The following is a 19,585-nucleotide window of genomic DNA, read 5'->3' on the forward strand; positions in this document are numbered from 1 at the left end:
TTAAAGCCCCAAATGAGGTAACATGGCCTCCAAACTGCAGTCAGCCAACAATCCTTTAGTGGCCATTTGCTACTTAGCCCAGTTAGGTGCTGAGAGCACGATTTTACAAAGTAGGTCATTTATTCTTATATTTTGTATTTATTACCCACCTTGTGTTAGATAATGTTTGAAAGTAACTGTCTTTTTTAAAATTGTAAAAGTGGGGCACCTGGGTGGTGCAGTAGGTTAGTGTAGGACCCTTGATCCAGACTCAAGTTATGATTTCAAGCTCGTGAGTTCAAGCCCCACATTGGGCTTTGTGCTGATGACGTGGAGCCTGCTTGGGATTCTCTCTCTCCTTCTCTCTGCCCCTCCCCCACTTGTGCATGTGCACACTCTCTCAAAATAAATAAACGTAAAAAATTTAAAAATAGAATAAAACTGTAAAAGTAACATTCACCATAGAAAATTCCAGAAAATAATTAAATGAAAAAGTCACCCAGCCATTCCACCTCCGAGACATCCACTGTCAATGTTTCCATGTGTCCTTTCTACACAAGCATGCATGTGTGTGTGAGCAGTTTTACAAAAAAGGGGTCACACTGAAGATGTTATTTTGTACCCTCCTCCCTTTACTTAATAAAATATGAAAAGTATTCCGTGTCAGCCATGATGGATAGAACGTGATGGTTTGGGAGAGCCCCACAGCACTGTACATCAGATGGCACACAGCCTTCCGTCCATCACTTCATAGTAACTCAGAGGCTGTGACTTCTAACGCCCAGTTCCACAAGCAAACCTCAGGTCTTTCTAAAGGTAAGGGGCCCTATTTATTGTGGTATTTATGTACTTCTTAGCCACTTCGTATTTGTAAAACAGAGCTGTTTTATTAGGTTCCTTCCCTAGCTCTTAGTCTTTTTATTTTCTCTATCTTTTTTTGGTCACCTCTAAAGATTTTGAGCGTTGTAACCCGAATCTCATTTTCCCCATAAGCCCTATGGTTTGTGTTACACAGTTTTGCTTAGTGCAATGATTTTTAATGAAGGTATATGTTGCATTATGGCAGAACTGACTGTATATAAATGCTAATATTGTGTAATGAAATGACATGGTTTTTGTGTTACACTTAAAAAGTCCCTCATCCCAAAGATTGTAAGGATATTCACCTAAACTTTCTTCACGTGTTGTTCATTTAATCTTTCACACTGGATCTAGCCAACAGGCATAAGAACACAGAAATAAGTATGGTGTATGATGTTTGCAGGCTGATGGGAATCAGATGGACCACAACCAGTGAGCGAGAGGGAGGTAATCACAAAAGTTAATTCACAACAAGTGCGCTTAAGAAACAAGTATCCTGCTTTCAAGCTGAAGATCTTATCTTCCCTCCTAGGATCAAAAAAAAAATCAAACCAGTATCACACCTGAGGGTCAATAGGTAACTTTTCCTTCCTCCATTTTGCTATCTGTGATCACCACTGCGTTCTCGGGACCTGAAACATTAGTTACCCCCATTCAGGTCACCCAGGAGAGCAGTTCAAGAACTGGGCTGTTGACTAAACCCATCAACGCAGAAACCCTGAAATGCAAGAATATAAGGAACATAGGGACACTTATCACAGGCAACCGGGTGCCTAAAATCACTTCAAACACCAGGGGGCACATTTGCTAAAACACTCAGAGCACAGGGACAGCATCATGCACTTCAAGGGGATTCTGGGTCACCTTCCTGGGGGACAGGGAGTCTGGAGGAGGGCTGAATGACACAGGATGGCAAACTAGTGACTCAGGCATCCTATATTTTAAGCGAGGGATGAGTAAACTCTTTTTACTGGCAAAGAAACCACAAAAGAAAATTGGGCAGGGAGGTGGGGGTTCTCAAATGCCTGTGTTTCATAACACAGAAATGTGTCACTGCATATATCAAATATTACATAATAAAATAAAACATCTAAAAATTAAGAGAAAAAAAGCACAAAGGGAAGCCAAAGTCATTCTTAAATGGTCTTCTGGTCTCCTCTCCCTATATCTCTCTCTTCCTATCTGCCCAGCTGGATGTTAGGGGCAGCCTCAAAAAGTCCCAGCTGGCCAGTCCTGAACTCTCTGGTCCAACACAGCAGGAGACCCGAGCCAGCTCTCAGTTTCAACCAGGAGAGTGATCTTCAGCACCCCCTTCAACTGTTCTTTCTTCTTCTTCCCTCTGCCCTAAGTTTACTATGAACTCCTGGCAAGCCTCTTTTCATGGTATCACGGTTATCTCTTTGCTTCACTTCCATACTCTGCCTTGATTTCAACCACAGCCTCCTACCCAGTGACAAGTGTCTTCTGTGAGTATCTTGTTGGTCCAACAGTCTTTCAAATCAAATCAAATCTCTTAAACACAAGTTTCAAAACTTCCTGCCAATTGCTCCCTCCTACTCCTAGGAATTTCACTTCCCACTCACCTTTGCTCATCATCCACCTGGGGGAAAAATACCCCCTCCTTTTATCCGTACATGCCTTTGTGGGGGGAGGGGAGTTGGGGAGGAGATCTTTCCTGAATGTGACTGCCATAGCACACCTTTTCTGCTCCTTACCACCCTCTTCCTTTCTGAATTCCATAATTCCATTTCAAAACCACTTAAATGACTTTCAACAAGGACTCTTCTCTACCTCAGACCCAGCCATCTTTGAGCTCTTGAACCCAATCATGATTTAAGAAAAATTATCCAAAACTTGAAAACAAAGCAGTGTGTGTGTGTGTGTGTGTGTGTGTGTGTGTGTGTATCATACTGTGTCCCTTTAAAGTCATAGTACAGGTGATAGTACTTACCGTGCCTACTAAAGGTCATCTGATGCTCTGTGGAAACAAACTTGTTTTTTTTTTAATTTAATATTTATTTCTGAGACAGAGAGAGACAGAGCATGAGGGGGAGGGGCAGAGAGAGAGGGAGACACAGAATCAGAAGCAGGCTCCAGGCTCTGAGCCGTCAGCACAGAGCCCGATGCGGGGCTCGAACTCTCAAACCGTGAGATCATGACCTGAGCCGAAGTCAGTCGCTCAACCGACTGAGCCACCCAGGCACCCCAAAACAAACTTGTTTTGACCTGCTATTTATCACAGATTAGGTAAAGTTAGATGTTCACTTGTAGAAAATTGTTAGATTGCGAATGATTTCTCTCTGGTAAAAAAGATAAACTTTGTTTGTATTGCCCTGTAGGACGTTAACCAGTTCTGCATCTAAACTTGCAATCTTATTCCTGCATCCTTTTTTTGTAAAAACTATGTAAATATCAGTTTCTTACATTCTCTTTTGATCCAGCTTTGTCATCCTGATGGTTTTCTCATTAATAATGTTAACAAATCTCTGATATGTGCTGATATGTTAGCTAAGAGCAGGTTTTTAATATTCAAAAAATTTTCTTGCCACATTACATACAGGAACGTATATTTTTTAATGCTTTTCTTATAGATTATGCTTCACAAGCACATGGACAAAATCTTCCACTCCCCTAAACTTCTCCAAGTACTAACCATTCTGGCAGTTAAAAACACTGGCATCAATTCACTGAAATTCTCCCCAAAGCAACTTTCATGCAATCTGTAAAAATGGCATTTATGCTTTCTGAACCAAAACTGGAAGGGACATGTCACCTCACAATGGGACAAGATATTTCTGAAATTCAGGTTATCCTGGGAAATCTGGACAAATCTGCTATTTCTGCAAAGCTTCTACTTTTGGTGAAGTGGGTATGTAAATGCGAAAGGATTAAACCGTGTGGAGCACCCACTGTGTGCTGGCCTAGAGAGATGATAAAAAATTCACAATCACAGCAGCAAGGAGGACACAGGGAAGGTGCAGGTGGAACGGCCTCTTGTGGGAACTGGACTGAAGGCTGCTAGGCACACAAAGGGAATTCTAGGCCCAGGGAATTTCAGAAACCAAGGCTTGGAGGCACAGAGCTGGCACAGTGGGCTGCTGAAGAGAATGGACAACTGCCAGGGCACCGGGCTGGGCAGGAGTCAGGATCAAATCGTGACAGGTTATTCTATAGCTCATGGTGATGAACTTGGTCCTTCTCTTTATTAAAGAAGGAACAGTGAGTCATCCAACAATGTTCTAGGAAGAGAAATCCCTCTGGCTCAGCGGCTGCTCATGCTGGTTTGTACAAGGGGGCTGCTGGCTTCCCCAGAACCCCCTGACGTTGTGAACGCATTAAGTATCATTCTGAGCACAAACTCAGGGCTGAATTCCGACTTGAGAGGGTATCAGCATAGCTGAAACAGAAACTTGGATAACTTCATCAACTGATGAAGAGAATCTTCTGAAAACTGATTAAAGAAAAGGTCTGGTTATATATGAGGTTCTAAAAGGTGGTCTACATTGGGAAACAGGCCACCTCCTGGAGACTGTGTGAAGGAAGTGTGGCAAAGAATCATATTAAGGGAGAAAAGCAGAATATCAAAAAAAAGCTAAACCAAGAACTAACTGGAAGGCCAAACCGAAAAGGGATTCCCAAGTAGAAGTTCAAAGAGTACTGGCTGAAGAAAACCTGGCTATCTATTAGCAAAACCGAACCATGAATCTGTGAATGTAATTGCTGTGCTGCCTTTAGAAAAAAAATCTCCCTGAGGCTAATTTTCTTGTAAGTGTGGGAATAATCCAAACTCTGATATATACACATTTTACATTTATTTTCCTGTCCATATATACTCCTGTTCATACACCTAGAACATAAAAATGTATTTGATTCTTTCAGTGTTGTTTTTTAAATTTTTAAATAATAATAATTTTTTTTTTTTTTTTTGAGAGAGAGAGAACGAGTGAACAAGGGGCAGAGGGAGGACAGGGTGAGGGGAGAGAGACGGGGGGTGGGGTGGGGTGGAGAGGGAGAGAGGGAGAGAGGGAGAGAGAGAGAGAGAGAGAGAGAGAGAGAGAATTCCAAGCAGTCTCCTCACCCAGCACAGAGCCCAACATTGGGCTTGATCCCACAACATGAGATCATGACCTGAACCAAAATCAAGAGCTGGACGTTTAATCAACTGAGCCAACCAGACACCTGTTTTTGTTGTTGTTGTTGTTATTGTTTTTTTTTTAACACAACAAACACTAAAGGGTGTCATCTCCAGGTTAGATTCTAATTTAACCCCTGAAAAAAAGTCAGTGGTCATGCTATTGATGTTTAAAAGCAAAAATAACTCTGCAACAAAACTAATAAACTTATTTTCTAACTGGAAATCACATTTACATTTTATTTAAAATTACAGAGGTGGTTATGACTAAAATCAAATTCATTTCATATTGATTCTGTGTGGACAACACAGTAATAGCTATCACACTGATACTTAGTACTTTATATAAACCCTGAGACCAGTATTATTAATAAGTGTGGAAAATAAGGTTCAAATAAATTAAATAACTTGCCCAAGCTCCCCCCCCCCCCCCCATAAACTACAAAGTGGCTGAACCAAGATTTGAACTGAGATTGTATTTAGGTCTGAACTTCTCCTCTATGCTATTTTCCTCTACAAAACAAACATTTCTTAGATTTTACAGTTATGCCCATCACCACTTGGGAGAAAGATGCAAGAGAGACCTGGAGTGACAATAAAGTAAGGAGAATTTGGGGGAAGGGGTGTCGAGGGGGGTGCTTATGTAATCCATCTCATTACTTCCAATATTAAGTTCAAAGCTAATGGAAGGTTAATCTCAGGGTAAACATGCATGTAACTGACTCACCGAGGGAAAAGGGGAGAGATATTTTTGCCTGGCTGTTTGTTTGTGAGCACACCTTCCTACCCAAATGATTAAATTATTCTCCAAATGAGACTTTCTGCCTTGACAAGATGCTCTTTCTAGAACAGTCTTTTTAAATCAGTAAAGACACATCCTTTAAAACACGCATTCAAGAAACATTAACTGAGTTTGCCATGCGCCAGACACAAAACTAAACGCTTCAAAAGAGGCACACGTTCTGATGGCGAAACCCTGGGCAAACATCTGCCAGGGCCAGGCACCAAGTGTTAAGATAAAGAGGTGCACAATGCAAGAAGAACCTGTATAGATAGCATGTTGCTTAAAAAGCCTTTGTTGTCGTTGATTTTTACTGCTATTTACCTGTTTGTGTGTGAGTATATATTTATACGCAAAGTTTAAATATGTTTTTTGGTTTTGTTTTTGTTTTTTACTAGAAGAGAACCTCATTAGCACTGTCTCCCAGTTGTTTTTGCTTTTAACACTTGGCTGGCACTTTCACACATACTGTGGTATATATCTTCAAATCACCCTGTGAAGTGGTGGTTTCAAGTCCTCTTTTTAAAAAAGAGTCCATACGTGTAAAGTACTTAGAACAGCGCCTGACACATAAGTTCTTGAAAAGTGATGGTGGTGGTTACACAGGAAGAAACAAGTCCAAGTCCAAAAAGGGGGTGATTTTGCACACAGTCTTAGGCAGGTGGGCAAGCGAGCGGCAGTGAGGTAGGAACCTCCTCCTCTTCCTCTTCCAAAGACTGTGCTCCTTTCACAAGCACCCTGCACCAGAAGTTGCCCCAACAACCACACCTTGGGGCTTCCTCTCCGGAAGTCCTTCATCGTGGATGCCCCGCCTCACGGCCCAGGCCTCACAATGCTGCAGTCAGTAAGCCAGCCAGCCGCACCACCCAGGCAAAAGCCCCACCCTGGGTCCCAGCCAGCGAACCTAGGCCTCCCAATCCTCAGGCAAGTTAGAGGCATCAGATTGTTGGCACCCCACATTTGAAAGGCTGTCCCTCTTTTTCCATTTAGGACTTTGCAACGTCTGCTCTTAGAAAGAGGTCAGGACTAGACTCTGAGAATAAGAAAAATCTTGAGTCAATCAGTAGTAGCAATAATAAAAATAGTACAGTAATTGTTAACATTTACTAAGCTCTTACTGTGCGTCAGCAATTGCGTTAAGTGCTTTGCATAGTTTCCTCATTTAATCTCACAACACTTTGAGGCAGATACCATTATCGCTTCCACTGCACTGACAACGAAAATGAGACACAGAGAGGTTAAGGAACTTGTCCTACGTCACCCAGTTGGCAGGTAGTGGAGCTGTAATTTGAGGTCAAGTCTCAGGCACCACACTGTACAGATGCTTTGGCTCCATTATTGAATGGATGTCACCAAACAGACCCTGGCATCAGGCAGATGCTCATTAGGTGCCTCGCTCATGAATGAGAGCCCACATCCTCCACCCGGGAAGGGCAGGAGCGTCATCTCAGGTCTTCCTGTATTTCCTGTCTTCACCTGCTCCCGCCCTGCACCGCTGTTCTTTCACTCTCCTGGAACAAGAGACTGAAAGGTGAGCAAGATGTGGACAGCAAGACTCCCAGGAACCAACCCTGCATTGTCCTGTTCTAGAAGACAAGGGCATTGCACTTCATGGTGCCAGATAACCAACCGAGTGTCAACAAAGTCAGGTGCAAGCTGAACCACCCTCCCGACTCTCCTGGGGGCACAGTCTCCACAGCAGGGGATCTCAACCTTGTTCATTTCTAAAACCAGTCAGGCAAAGGTGAAAGACCCCAACAACCCACCATCCCATCCTTCCACTCACTGCCCTCCCTGAGACTAAGGACAAAACAAATACTCGCAAAGCAGATTATGAAGTTGTGCTATGAACACCCACCCAGCACCCACAGACACTGTGTGCTATGTTGCTGGGGGCTGGAGGATGCTGAGCACCTAGCATGGGTCCCAGCCCAGGGCAAGGATTCCAAAGGGGTGTGGTTCCCTCCCCACCTTCCCATCTCAAAGGGAAAACCCAACCAACTCTCATCCACTGTGACAAGGGCAAGAACAGACAAGTGCCTCACAAAGAGAGGGCTGTCAGAGGGGGCGCCTGGCTGGCTCAGTTGGTGGAGCATCTGACTCTTGGTCTCGGGATCATGAGTTCAGGTCCCACGTTGGGCATGGAGCCTACTTAAACAATAAAAAAGACTTAAAAAGAAAAAAGAAAGGAAAGGCTGTCTGCGAGTAGAGGAAGGACTGATCCACAATGGCAGGCAGTGGATGAAGAGTTTTAGGAGTTAAGAGAGAAGGAAGGTCATGGCAGACAGAGGGAACAGGCTGAGGAAAACCACCACACCACCAGGAAATGCCCTGCAAGCTGCTGAAGGGCAGAGAATGTGCAACAGAGTAGAGAAGTGGAGCGGCTTACAGTTGTGTTCTAAAAGGCCTTAAGGGCACCATAAGGCATTGGATCTTATTTTGGAGGCAAGGAGAGGCACAGAAAATGCAGTGGACACTGGCCACTTTCGTTGTTTGTCCATCATTCAACCCAACCCTCCCATCAGCACCCTGCTCTTCCTTTCGGAGAACCCCCGTGAGTGGTCTTGGTGGCAGGTGAGGCTTCCCACCAGGCGGCCCTGATTCATGCATACCCGCACCAGGAGCATGACTCTTGCTGGAGTGACCCAGGAGAGCAGCAGCCCGTCAGAGATCACTGTCGCGGTGGGGTCCTAACCCTGTTGCCCCTGGGCTATCCTTAGCTCCTAACACTACCCTAAGGCTATCCTTAGCTCCTGAGCCTCCCTTGGTTCGGGCCCATTTTCCAAGTCGGGCTCTGCAGCTTTCCGGTCAGTCCGCGCACCACTGTCCTTCCAATAAACTCCTTTTCTGTTCAGGCTAGCCAGACGCAGCTTCTGCGGCTCACCACCCAGCCTCCAGACTGATACAGAGCACACTGAAGCACAAGAGGGAGGGACCGGGTCAAAACCGTGTTTGAGAAAGATAACAAACACAGTTATCAAGACTGTAGTCTGTAAATCACCCACACACCCAAATGCCTTTCCAAAGGGCTGTTCCCTCGGCCTAGAATATGACTCCTCTCTCCTGCCCCTTTATCTAGCCTGAAGACCTCAGCTTATAAGGTACCTCCACAAGAAAATTCCTCTGATCCACCTTTCCACTAGTTAGGTGTCCCTCCTGGGCGCCATCCCAGACTTCCCACACTCAGATCTCAGGAGGTGCACCCTGGTGGGTTCTTAGACACGTTACAGTTTGAGAACCTTGATCCCACAGTGAATCACATGTTCCAGAACATGCCAAATTACTCCCAAGTTTGGTCCAACTCTGTCAAAAAGAACATCATGACACTTTTCCCTTGTAAAGTTCTGTTCATTCTTCCCTCACATCTCAGCTCAAATGTCAAAGTCCCTGTGAAGATACTGCTAATTCCCTTCCTCAGTGCTCAAAACACTACTTGGAGTTTGCTTCTCTGTTATGGCCTCTGTTGCATTTCACTTTGTATTGTCTGGTTGTTTAGATGTCAGCTCCCTGAAAGTCGGGACTGTTTCACTCACCTCCAATACCCCAAGAGTCTAATGCTGTTCTGGGAATATAATAGATACTCACTCATGCTGAACTGGTTTGAACACGTTTTAAAAACTGTATTAAATTTTTTAAGAATAACTTCTGACCAGAAGGGGTTCCTAGACAGCTTTCCTGAGTCAGGACACATCCCACCTCATTCCCATGGGGCAGAAAAGTATATGGGATCCCATGTTAGAAGGCCCAAATTCAACTCCCGACTCCATCAGCATGGGGAATCATGGGCAAATTATTTTATCGGTCTCAATGTCTCATCTGCAAAATGGGAAGAAAAAGGAAGCATCTACCTCACAGCACTGTTAGAAAGACAAATGTATCAGAAGAACTTTTGTAAAGTATAAGGCTTCACCATCAATATCACACTTAGCAAGAAGCATGATTTCCCTTTTGCTGTGGGATAGAGAGGGCCTGAACTGAGCAGACACCAGTTTAGGTAGCTCTGCATCTGGTTCAGCAGTCGAGATTTCATCACTGGTCCAAACCAGACTCTGAACCCAACAGACCAGTTTCACAGGCCAGATGCAGCAGCCAGATTATAAGGGACATTTAGACACATATTCATTAGCAATTCCAAAGGCCTAAGGAATTCAGAAAGAGCTCTGCTTTTCCAGTTTCCAAACCAGTCAATGGTTTAGGATTAGTTTCTAAACAGAGGTTCGTTCCCCAGGGAGCCTTACCCCAGGGAGCTCCCAACACAGGTAAAGGGCTCTGGGATCTAGCTACTCTTTAAAAAATTCCATCAAGTCAACCAAGTTTAACCCTTGAATACTGTGGTCCAGACGTGCAACACTTTACCCTGCACTCTGTGACTAGTCCTTTGTGTCCCGCCCACCACACCTACAAAAGCCCTTACGAAAGGAAAAAATACCGTATTCTAAAAAGAGGCCCTTTGGTCCTAAAAGTCAACTTGCAAAGTGAACTTCCTTATTCATTCTCAGATAGAGTCCAAGGAGAATGTCAGTTCCTGCCTTCTTCCCTTTATGTGCTCTGTCTCCCTTAATTCTTGGAGCACCTGTGACATAGATGTCCCCAGTCCCCACCATACAGCAGAAACGAAGTCTCAGAGAAGTGCTGCAGGACGCAGGGAAGGTCACTTGAAGCGCTAGCACAGAGCAGACCCCTCTTGGTAAACACATGTCACCAAGTGTGTACCTGAGCAGAGGATCCCGGGTCTCTCTGGCCTTAGCCCACCACACACCATCTTGTGTTTGCAACTTGGAAGCCACATCAGACAGAGATGTGGCTGGCACAAGACACAAGGAAAGTACATGGGGTTTGGAGTTAGACCCGTCTGGACTGAAGTCACCTTTCTACCACTTACAAGTTGTGTGATCTGGGCCTCGGTTTCTCATCTGTACATTCCACAGAATCAGGAGACAGGATTAAAAACAACAACATTTTGGGGTGCTTGGGTGGCTCAGTCAGTTGAGTGTCCGACTTTGGCTCAGGTCATAATCGCACACTTCGTGAGTTCAAGCCCCACATTGGACTCTGTGCTGACAGCTCAGAGCCTGGAGCCTGCTTCAGATTCTGTGTGTGTGTCTCTCTCTCTGCCCCTCCCCTGCTCACGCTCTGTGTGTCTCTCTCAAAAATAAACATAAAAAAATTTTTTTAAAGCAACAATGTTTTAGAAGACAACACAGGTAAAGGGCCATACATACACACTGTGTGAGGGCAGGGTCCTCGCTTACCCTGCCAGCACGGTATCCAAAGCCCAGCTCAACACAGGCCCTAGGTAAAGGTCTGAACTGCAGGTCTGACTAGACGCTGCTGGGCCCACAGCTGGTGCTGCAGACACAGTGATTTCAAAACCTGGTGACGGATGGAAAAATAGAGGCGACTGCAGGGACAGTCAATAACTAATAAAGAAAAAGATGAATCACATTCTCCTAGGGAACACCAATGACTTAAGGTTCAAAGGAAGGTATTATGAAGACAACTATTCCTAACAAAGGGTACTTCCTAAAATGCCCGCCGACTTGGGTGAAAAGTAGCCGTAAGAGAATTACGGTGAAAGGAAGCAACTTCCAGAACATCACTTATAGTGATGGAAAGCCCCCAAAATTTTTTCAGAGAGGACGCACTGAAATTTCGGGGGCGGCAAGGGCTGCCGCCAAGAAACTACATGAAAGAGAGCGCAGGCAGAGAAGAAAGTCCCAATGGAACCACCTAAAACAAGAAACCAGTTTTCAAGTCCCCCAAAGCAGAGAGCCGAAAATAAGGAACTGCTGTACATTAAGGGGCAATTTGAAAAGTAGAGAGAGCAAGCAAACGAGATGGAAGCGGCAGAGGTGTCAGCCAGTCTGAACCACGAGCGTCCCAGGCAAGCGAAGGGAACATGTGAGGCAGAGGAAGGGATCGTTCAGAAAGCTGGTCGCTACTCACTGTCCAGTGGTCCTGAATACAGAAAAGTGAGGCACTGGGAGGCCAGGACGGAGGAGTCTGTATATTGTGGGGGGAGGGAGAAGGGATGGTGTGAGCTCTAAACTGGCACCCGTGTGGCAAAGTCAGGCGGAATAAAGGGACCAGAGTCTAGACTCCGCCGGGAAGCTGACGGGCACAGGCGCTCTCCTACACACCGTGGCGGGCAAACACTGGCACATCTTCTGTGGACAGCAGTTTCACGGGGTCTCTCAAAACCACAAACGCGTGGAGCCAGAATAGAATGTTAGTTCCTGCCCCTTCCTTTTATATGTTCCCCATCATTTGACTCTTGTGGCATCTGTGATGGAGATCATCACCAGCCCCACTCCGACCCAGCAATCCCGCTTCTGGTCCTTTCTCCCGCGCTTACACCCACACGTGTGTGAAAATGACGAGTGTACAAAGCTAGTCACCACAGCATTGTCTTTAATAGTAGGACTGGAAGCACCCTGATACGTCCATCAGAAAAGGACTGGATGGGGGCGCCTGGGTGGCGCAGTCGGTTAAGCGTCCGACTTCAGCCAGGTCACGATCTCGCGGTCCGGGAGTTTGAGCCCCGCGTCGGGCTCTGGGCTGATGGCTCAGAGCCTGGAGCCTGTTTCCGAGTCTGTGTCTCCCTCTCTCTCTGCCCCTCCCCCGTTCATGCTCTGTCTCTCTCTGTCCCAAAAATAAATAAACGTTGAAAAAAAAAAATTTAAAAAAAAAAAAAAAAAAGGACTGGATGAATGAAAGCACAGCAGTACATCTATGCAATGGAAAACCATGCAGCCCTGAAGACTAGAAAGATCTCTGATATATGTAGTTAAGTGAAAAACAACAACAACAACAACAACAACAACAACAACAAAGGCAAGGTGCAGAACAAAGCTTGTAGCATGCTCCTTGTGTAGGGATAAAAAGGGGAGCAAATATTAAAAGCCATGCTTATCTGCTTATATTTGCATTAAGGAAGTTTTGAAGAAGGTAAAGAAACTTAAGAATGAATTACTTGTGAGGAGGTGGGGCTGGTGGGTGCTAAGCAAATCGGAGCAGGGCAGGGACACGACTCTTCACAGTCCTTTCTCACATTTTTTAATTTTGCCACACGAATGTATTGCCTTTTCAAAAAAATAAAGATATTTTCCAAGTGGTTAAGTCCCAATCACCACAGTAATTAATCACAGTAATTTACAGCAACTGGAGAGTTTCAAACATTAGAAGGGCTACGGCTGGCAGGGTGAAGGAGCTGTCACCCCTTGTGTCGCGGAGCTCTTTGGGAAATACACACCAATGAACTGACTCCAGAGTGACTTGCTCGTTGTGTTCAGGACAATGGTATTTATTGTCCTGCAGGGACATGGATATGCAAGGGCCTGCCAGTGCAGGGGGGTGGGGGGTGAAGGGTGGGGGGTTAGGCGGGATCATCCGTCTATTAAAGCTCAACTGTTTCAACATCTAGCAACCTGTCAGTGAAAATGTTGTAACAATTCGTGCAGGTGTTAATCAAGCTCAGACAGCATCCAGGAGATACAGACAGACGATTTGATCATCAGAACGCGCTTTTTTGAATAAAGTTTTTTAAGAACTTTTTAAACTATGAAATGGAGGACAGAAGAGATCCGGTGGAGACAAATACAAAAATATATTTTTAAAAAATGCCAATACATGGGCTGAGTAGGAGAACAACAGAAAAGACTGTTCAGTGAACATTAGGCCGAAGGGTGTGAGTGAGAGTGTTTGTCAAGGGCAAAGCCAAACACACCCGGGAGGGAGGAGAAACCCAAGGAGACTGGTTCAGTGGCTCGAGCGAGCGACCCCAGAAAACTTTATATCCCAGGAAATGGAACTGGATGAGAGCAGATCAGGAGCTAAAACCGGGTAGAAAATAAATAAGCTGTGAGCAACAGCTGTACTTTCAACCCAGACATTAACCACAGTGATGTATACTCAAGTGTCAAAACAAAGTTTGTCTTGAAAAAGCTATACACAGGGGTAGAAAAGCAGATCTGTGCTTTACCTCACTGAGCAGTTTCCCCAAGTATGACTCACGGGAGAATCGTGTTTGGTTTCCACACCTCTCCTCACCTCCCAGTGGGGTGTTGGCCACACCCTCCCAACACTCACCCCTGGCTCACCGGGTTGGCCACTCCAAACTCCCCACCAGACGAGGACACCCTGGCCGGGGGCTCACACAACACCTCTGCAGAGTACCCCTTCGCTGCCAGCTGGTGTCGGGGTCTCTTTCAAAGATGGAGCTGACCGCAGGGAGAAGACAGCCGAGGACAAGGCAGTGCCACCCAAAGGCTTCGAATGGGAAGGAAGTTCCTCCGCAGGCTGGGGCACCGCGTGGGCTACCAGCAGGAGGACCGCATGAATGCGGGTATCTGACACAGTGAGCCCCACCCCCACCCCCACCAGAGCCCACAAAGTAGAGACAGTGACTGACAGTTCAGTCACATCAGTGTGTATTGCCATGGAATTCAGAACACCCAGGATAAAGACAAGACCCTACAAACTTCCAGAGGAGAAAACAGCTGGCACATGAAGGATCGGGAATCAATTGGTATCAGATCTCAATGAGCAGAAGCTAGAAGACAGGCGATGCCTTTTTCTTTTTTCATTTCTTTTAATGTTTTTATTTTTGAGAGAGAGAGAGAGAGAGAGAGAGAGAGAGACAGGGAGAGAGAGACTGACCAAGTGCGAGCGGGGGAGGGGCAGAGAGAGAAGGAGACAGAATCTGAAGCAGCCTCCAGGCTCTGAGCTGACAGCAGAGAGCCAGATGAGAGGCTCAAACTCATGAACCGAGCTGAAGACAGACGCTTAACTGATGAGTCACCTAGGAGCCCCATCAAACTTCTGATATAAAATTAGGTCCAACCTAAAATTCCAAACTCATCCAAACTATCAAACTGACATGAGGGTAGAACAAAGATATTGTAAGACAGACAAGGCCCCCCGCCCCCACCCTAAATTTACTTCTAATGTACTCTTTCTGAAGAAGCTGCTGGAGGATGTGCTCCATCAAAATGAGTGAAAAAATACCACCTAGGGAACAGTGGCTTCAATGATCACTCCCCAGGGTGATGACTAAGGTAATCCCAGGATAAGTGCGGGACACCGGAGCTAGACAAACATCAGATGGGGCAAAAAAGAGGGAGCGACAAGGGGGTAAAAGGAGCTAACTTCATATTGAGAGTTGCTGTCACAAGAACTAGGGCAGAATTCATTGAGAGAACACAGAAAGTTAAGCAAGGGAATAACCGGTATTATTACAGGGCCTAGGAAAAATACAAACAGCAACAAAAAACGTAGAGGATTGGGGCGCCTGGGTGGCTCAGTCGGTTAAGTGTCCGACTTTGGCTCAGGTCATGGTCTCGCCGTTCATGGGTTCAAGCCCCGCGCCAGGTTCTGTGCTGACAGCTCAGCGCCTGGAGCCTGCTTCTGATTCTGTATCTCCCTCTCTCTCTGTCCCTCCCCTGCTCACGCTCTGTCTCTCTCTGTCTCTCAAAGGTGAATAAATGTTAAAAACAAAAAAAAAAATTTTTAAATAAAAAAAAAAGTAGAGGATCTACACATGAGAAACAAAAGGCTATGTCCAGACAAACTCCTGCCCACAAATGTTCACAGCAGCTTCATTTATAACAGTTCAAAAGTAGAAACAGCCTAAATGTTGGTCAACTGACGAATGGACAAATAAAACATGATGTATCCACACAAGGGAACACTCTGCTGCAACACTGATGAACCGTAAAGCCATGCTAAGGGAAGGAGGCCACATATTCCATTTCTGTGAAGTGTTCAGAACAGACCAATCCACAAGGACAAAAAGTAAAACAGCTCACTGAAAAGTTTCTTGACCCTTCTCCAAAGAAAACAGCTGCCTCTACTTGCCATCATCCACTCACTCCCGACCTCTTTTTGGCTTATCTAGACTTGGACCCCTTCATCTGACTTCTCTGTCAAAGGCCGACCTCCCAACTGCCAAATCCCATGACTCCTTTCGTGGCCTCATCATCCCTGCTGTCCTCTGCAGCATGATCCCTGGCATCCACTAACCACTCCTTGAAAAGTTCACCTTCCTTCAGTTTTCTATCACACTTTCCTCCCCTGACCTGACTTCCCAGTTCTATCTTCTCTCACCTATAGCCTCAACTCCACAGTGACTACTCTTCAATCTCCATCCCCAGCTTTGACCTTTTCCTGGTTAACTGGCCTGATTTCCTAGTAGATGACCTCCCGCCCACCAGCACCTCAACCACTGCACATTTAAGACAAATGTTTATCATCTCCCCCAAGCCAGCTCTTCCTGCTGGCTTCTGAACTGTCTCAGTGCCGGAGGATCAAAGCCCTGATGGGATCATAGAATTCCACCTCTACTCTGCCTTCAGGGCAAGGCCTTCACTGAGGCCCCAGCCTGTTATGTCCACCATCTTGCACAATGGCCACTTCCTATACAAACCCCATCACCCCCTTAGTATTATCACCTCACACCCGAATAGCTGCAATTCCCTCCTAATCTGGGCTCCCTGACTCCACTCCTCCTTGCCCATCACCACAGTTGAATTCTCTTAAAACCTGTGATTGATGCGTCATTCCCCTAGTTCAAAATCCTCAGCAGGTCCCTCTCCACATTCCACAAAACATGTGCATCAGGTATGAAGACCCCCCAGTTTGGCTCCAACACACCTTTCAGACCTTATCTTCTACCGTTGCCTTATACACACCACGTGGTCCAAGGACTCACTAGTAATCCTTGATCTCTAAGGCAGCCATGTGATGGTCATGATTCTGCCACCCACCCTTCTGGGTCTTACGGGAAGGACACCTCTGTCATTGTGCCTTTCCTGATCCCGGTGGAAAAATATCTCCCCTCTCTACCTTTGCAGAAGACCTGGTTTATTACAACACGTGAGGCGCATTCTCATGACGCGGCTATCCACCATAAAAGAAAGTGCCCTAGATACTCTATCATCATAGGACCGGAGGCCTGGGACAGCAGATCATCCTGCGGTGGAACGGGGCCCTGGAGACCAACTGACACATCATGCTTTGTTGGGCCTACAGTATGTTTCTTTAAAAAAAACAACCAACCACTTGGAGCCACCATTTAAAAATGTGGACATTTCACATAAAAATCCTGACTTGGGTACCTCTTGAAAAAGAGATGGCAGATCCCTTTGCCAAGAGGCCTCCCTCACCTAAATTAGTCTGCCCTAGTCATTCTGTATAACATGAGCCCGTGTTATTTTCTTCACGTGTCCTGCCAGAGCTATTCATTTAAGTGATTTGTTCCTCTTGTGTTTCTTGCCTCAAGAATTTAAGTTCACTGAGAGGGAAGAGAACGTGGATGTCTTGTTCAAAGCTATCCTCAACACTCTGTCCATCATAGGGGTACTTAGGAGCCACTCAAGACAGGTGCTGAATAAATGAATGGATGTGGCCTCCATGGACTCACATCTTTGAAGGGCACTCATAGATTACAGCACAGATGAGGTTGCCCAGGGAAGGATCTTGCCCAACTGGTCTTCCAGGAGGCAGACATGAAATCCCCAGGCTGCAAGCTATGCAAACTGCACACCACCCCCCAACACACACATAAAGTATCTTTATTCATTCTCATGGTCTCTTCTTCCTTACCTGACTGGCTCTGGAAACAACGGGGCAGGTTACCCCTGATCTAACCCAACCCCAAAGGCTGTGTCTAGTACAACTTAGAATCCTGCCCAGCCCAAGGTCACTAGATTCATTCAGGTAGTCCACAAATACTTATTCTAAGTGCTAGAAATATAGCATGAAGGAAACAGAAGGACCTGGCACTCATGGAGCTGAACTTCTGGGGGGGGAACGGATGCATAAGAATTCAGGAATATTTGTGTAACTGCAGACCACTGGCCTTCAGCCTGCCCAACCCTTCTTATGCTCCAAAACCTGGTCAAAGTCCACCTCCTTGGAGTGGTCTTCCTGTTATGCCAGCCTTGACCAGCTCCCTCAATGTTGACTTTCACTTATTGCCCTGTGAGCAACTGTAAGCTATTCTACGCTGAGCATTACAGTTTTACTGTTATTCCTCTTAGGCTCCATGAGGCCATAAAATCTTCTTTCCTATCTTTCATGTTCCCTACAGCTCAGAAACCACAGCTGGCACTTGAATACTTGTTGACCAATTGAAGGCAGGGAGTCACTTTTTCCCAAATCTGGTATGGGGACCCGTGAAGCCATTGAACCACTGCACTAGTTTCCAGAATGTACATTTTACTCAGAAATCTACGGGGAAAAGGTTAATACTTGACCATTAGATAAGTGAACACATTACAAACTAAGAGAAACAAGAACTGGTTATGGAATGAGAAGGCAAAATGCACATGAATTTCTTCCGGTGAGCTTGCTGGTAGGCAGCCTCAGGCATACTTCTTACTGGCTGGGTAACCTTGGGTAAGTTAATGAACCACCTTGAGCCTCTGTTTCAGGATCTATGAAAGGGGATGAGAGTAGTAAAACAGATGTCTCTACCTGATGAAACTGTTGTTAAGGATTGAGAACATTCATGTGTATGAGTGCTTAACACAGTGTCTGGCACATACATGCTCAAAACATGTTAGCTGTGCTTCTTAAGTTCAAGAACCTCTCTCCTCCATTTGTTAACACATCTCCGTATTTAGGAGCACTTCGGAGGGAAATCTGTGGTAAGACTTGGGGCTTCAATTAAGGGTCTTAGCTCACTGCCAGAATGACCAGAAACAGAAGGCAAGGACAAGCCAAGGAGTTAAATGTTACAGAAGCAAAATGGGAAACATTCTTTTCAATTAACTGCTGTCACTTATCTCTTCCCCTAGAAGAGAATTCTCTGCGCCTCAGTTTCTTCATCTGTACAACAGGGATGTAGCTGTCGTTTCTGCAGGCAAGACTGTAGTGAAATCCTGGACATGACAGGACTTTATAAAACTCATGAGCACGGGGCGCCTGGGTGGCGCAGTCGGTTAAGCGTCCGACTTCAGCCAGGTCACGATCTCGCGGTCCGTGGGTTCGAGCCCCGCGTCAGGCTCTGGGCTGATGGCTCAGAGCCTGGAGCCTGTTTCCGATGCTGTGTCTCCCTCTCTCTCTGCCCCTCCCCCGTTCATGCTCTGTCTTCTCTATCCCACAAATAAATAAACGTTGAAAAAAAAAATTAAAAAAAAACAAAACAAAAAAACTCATGAGCACAATGCACTTGAGTTACTGCTTAAGACCATGGGTTCTGGACAATTTAAGGTTAGTGACCTTGTACAAATAAACATCTGGCCTCTGTCTACCATGGGATTGTAGGGAGGCATAAGTGAAATAATATAAAGAATTTGGGGACTATCAGAAGAGCCCAACTACTGAGAGTTATTATTATGGTTATTAATCTATTCATTGGACTCCTCACTCCCAAGTGTCAGATGAAAGCCTGCTATAGTGACACTGGCTCAGGAACTGGGCTCTATAACCAGCTGGTAGACCTTGGGCAAGTAACTGACCTCCAAACTTTGGGTTTCCATGGTCACAAAATGAGAGCATTGCAAGAGAGAATCCCCTGGGCTCCTACCAGCTCTTCCACTCCGCTGTTAAGGTCGCCGGAACAAAGGCTACCCGCTCCCCAGCCTGTCCCCGAAGGGCCACAACTCAAAATTCTTGCTGCTCAATTCCCTCTGCAGCGCGATAGCAGGAGCGCCCGAGTCTCCATCCCGGAGAGAAGCGTCCATACTCTGCCGCCACCGCTCGCTTTCATCAGCAACTTGCTTCCGCAGGAGCTCCCTGCCCAAAGTTTCCCAGAGCGCCAAGTGACCCGGCCGCAAGTCACCACCCGGAGGGCCAGAGAGGAGCGCGCGGAGCCTGGGGACCCTGTTTCG

The 19,585-nt window shown here is 45.9% G+C and overlaps 1 protein-coding gene and 1 long non-coding RNA gene across 2 annotated transcripts in view; both read right to left on the reverse strand.

The window, feature by feature from the left end:
• The window catches only part of SREBF2 (sterol regulatory element binding transcription factor 2), a 58,328-nt gene that overhangs the window by 38,075 nt on the left and 668 nt on the right, over nt 1-19,585 (reverse strand). The window lies entirely within an intron of this gene.
• LOC147578862 (uncharacterized) lies at nt 14,369-19,274 on the reverse strand. Its single transcript, XR_015253270.1, has 2 exons — nt 18,925-19,274; nt 14,369-18,677 (listed from the first exon to the last, which is right to left on the reverse strand). It is a non-coding gene; the product is annotated as an uncharacterized LOC147578862 (long non-coding RNA).

The sequence above is a fragment of the Puma concolor genome, chromosome B4 (genome assembly GCF_028749965.1).
Source record: "Puma concolor isolate L17-30 chromosome B4, mPumCon1.1.hap2, whole genome shotgun sequence".
NCBI classification, from domain to species: domain Eukaryota; kingdom Metazoa; phylum Chordata; class Mammalia; order Carnivora; family Felidae; genus Puma; species Puma concolor.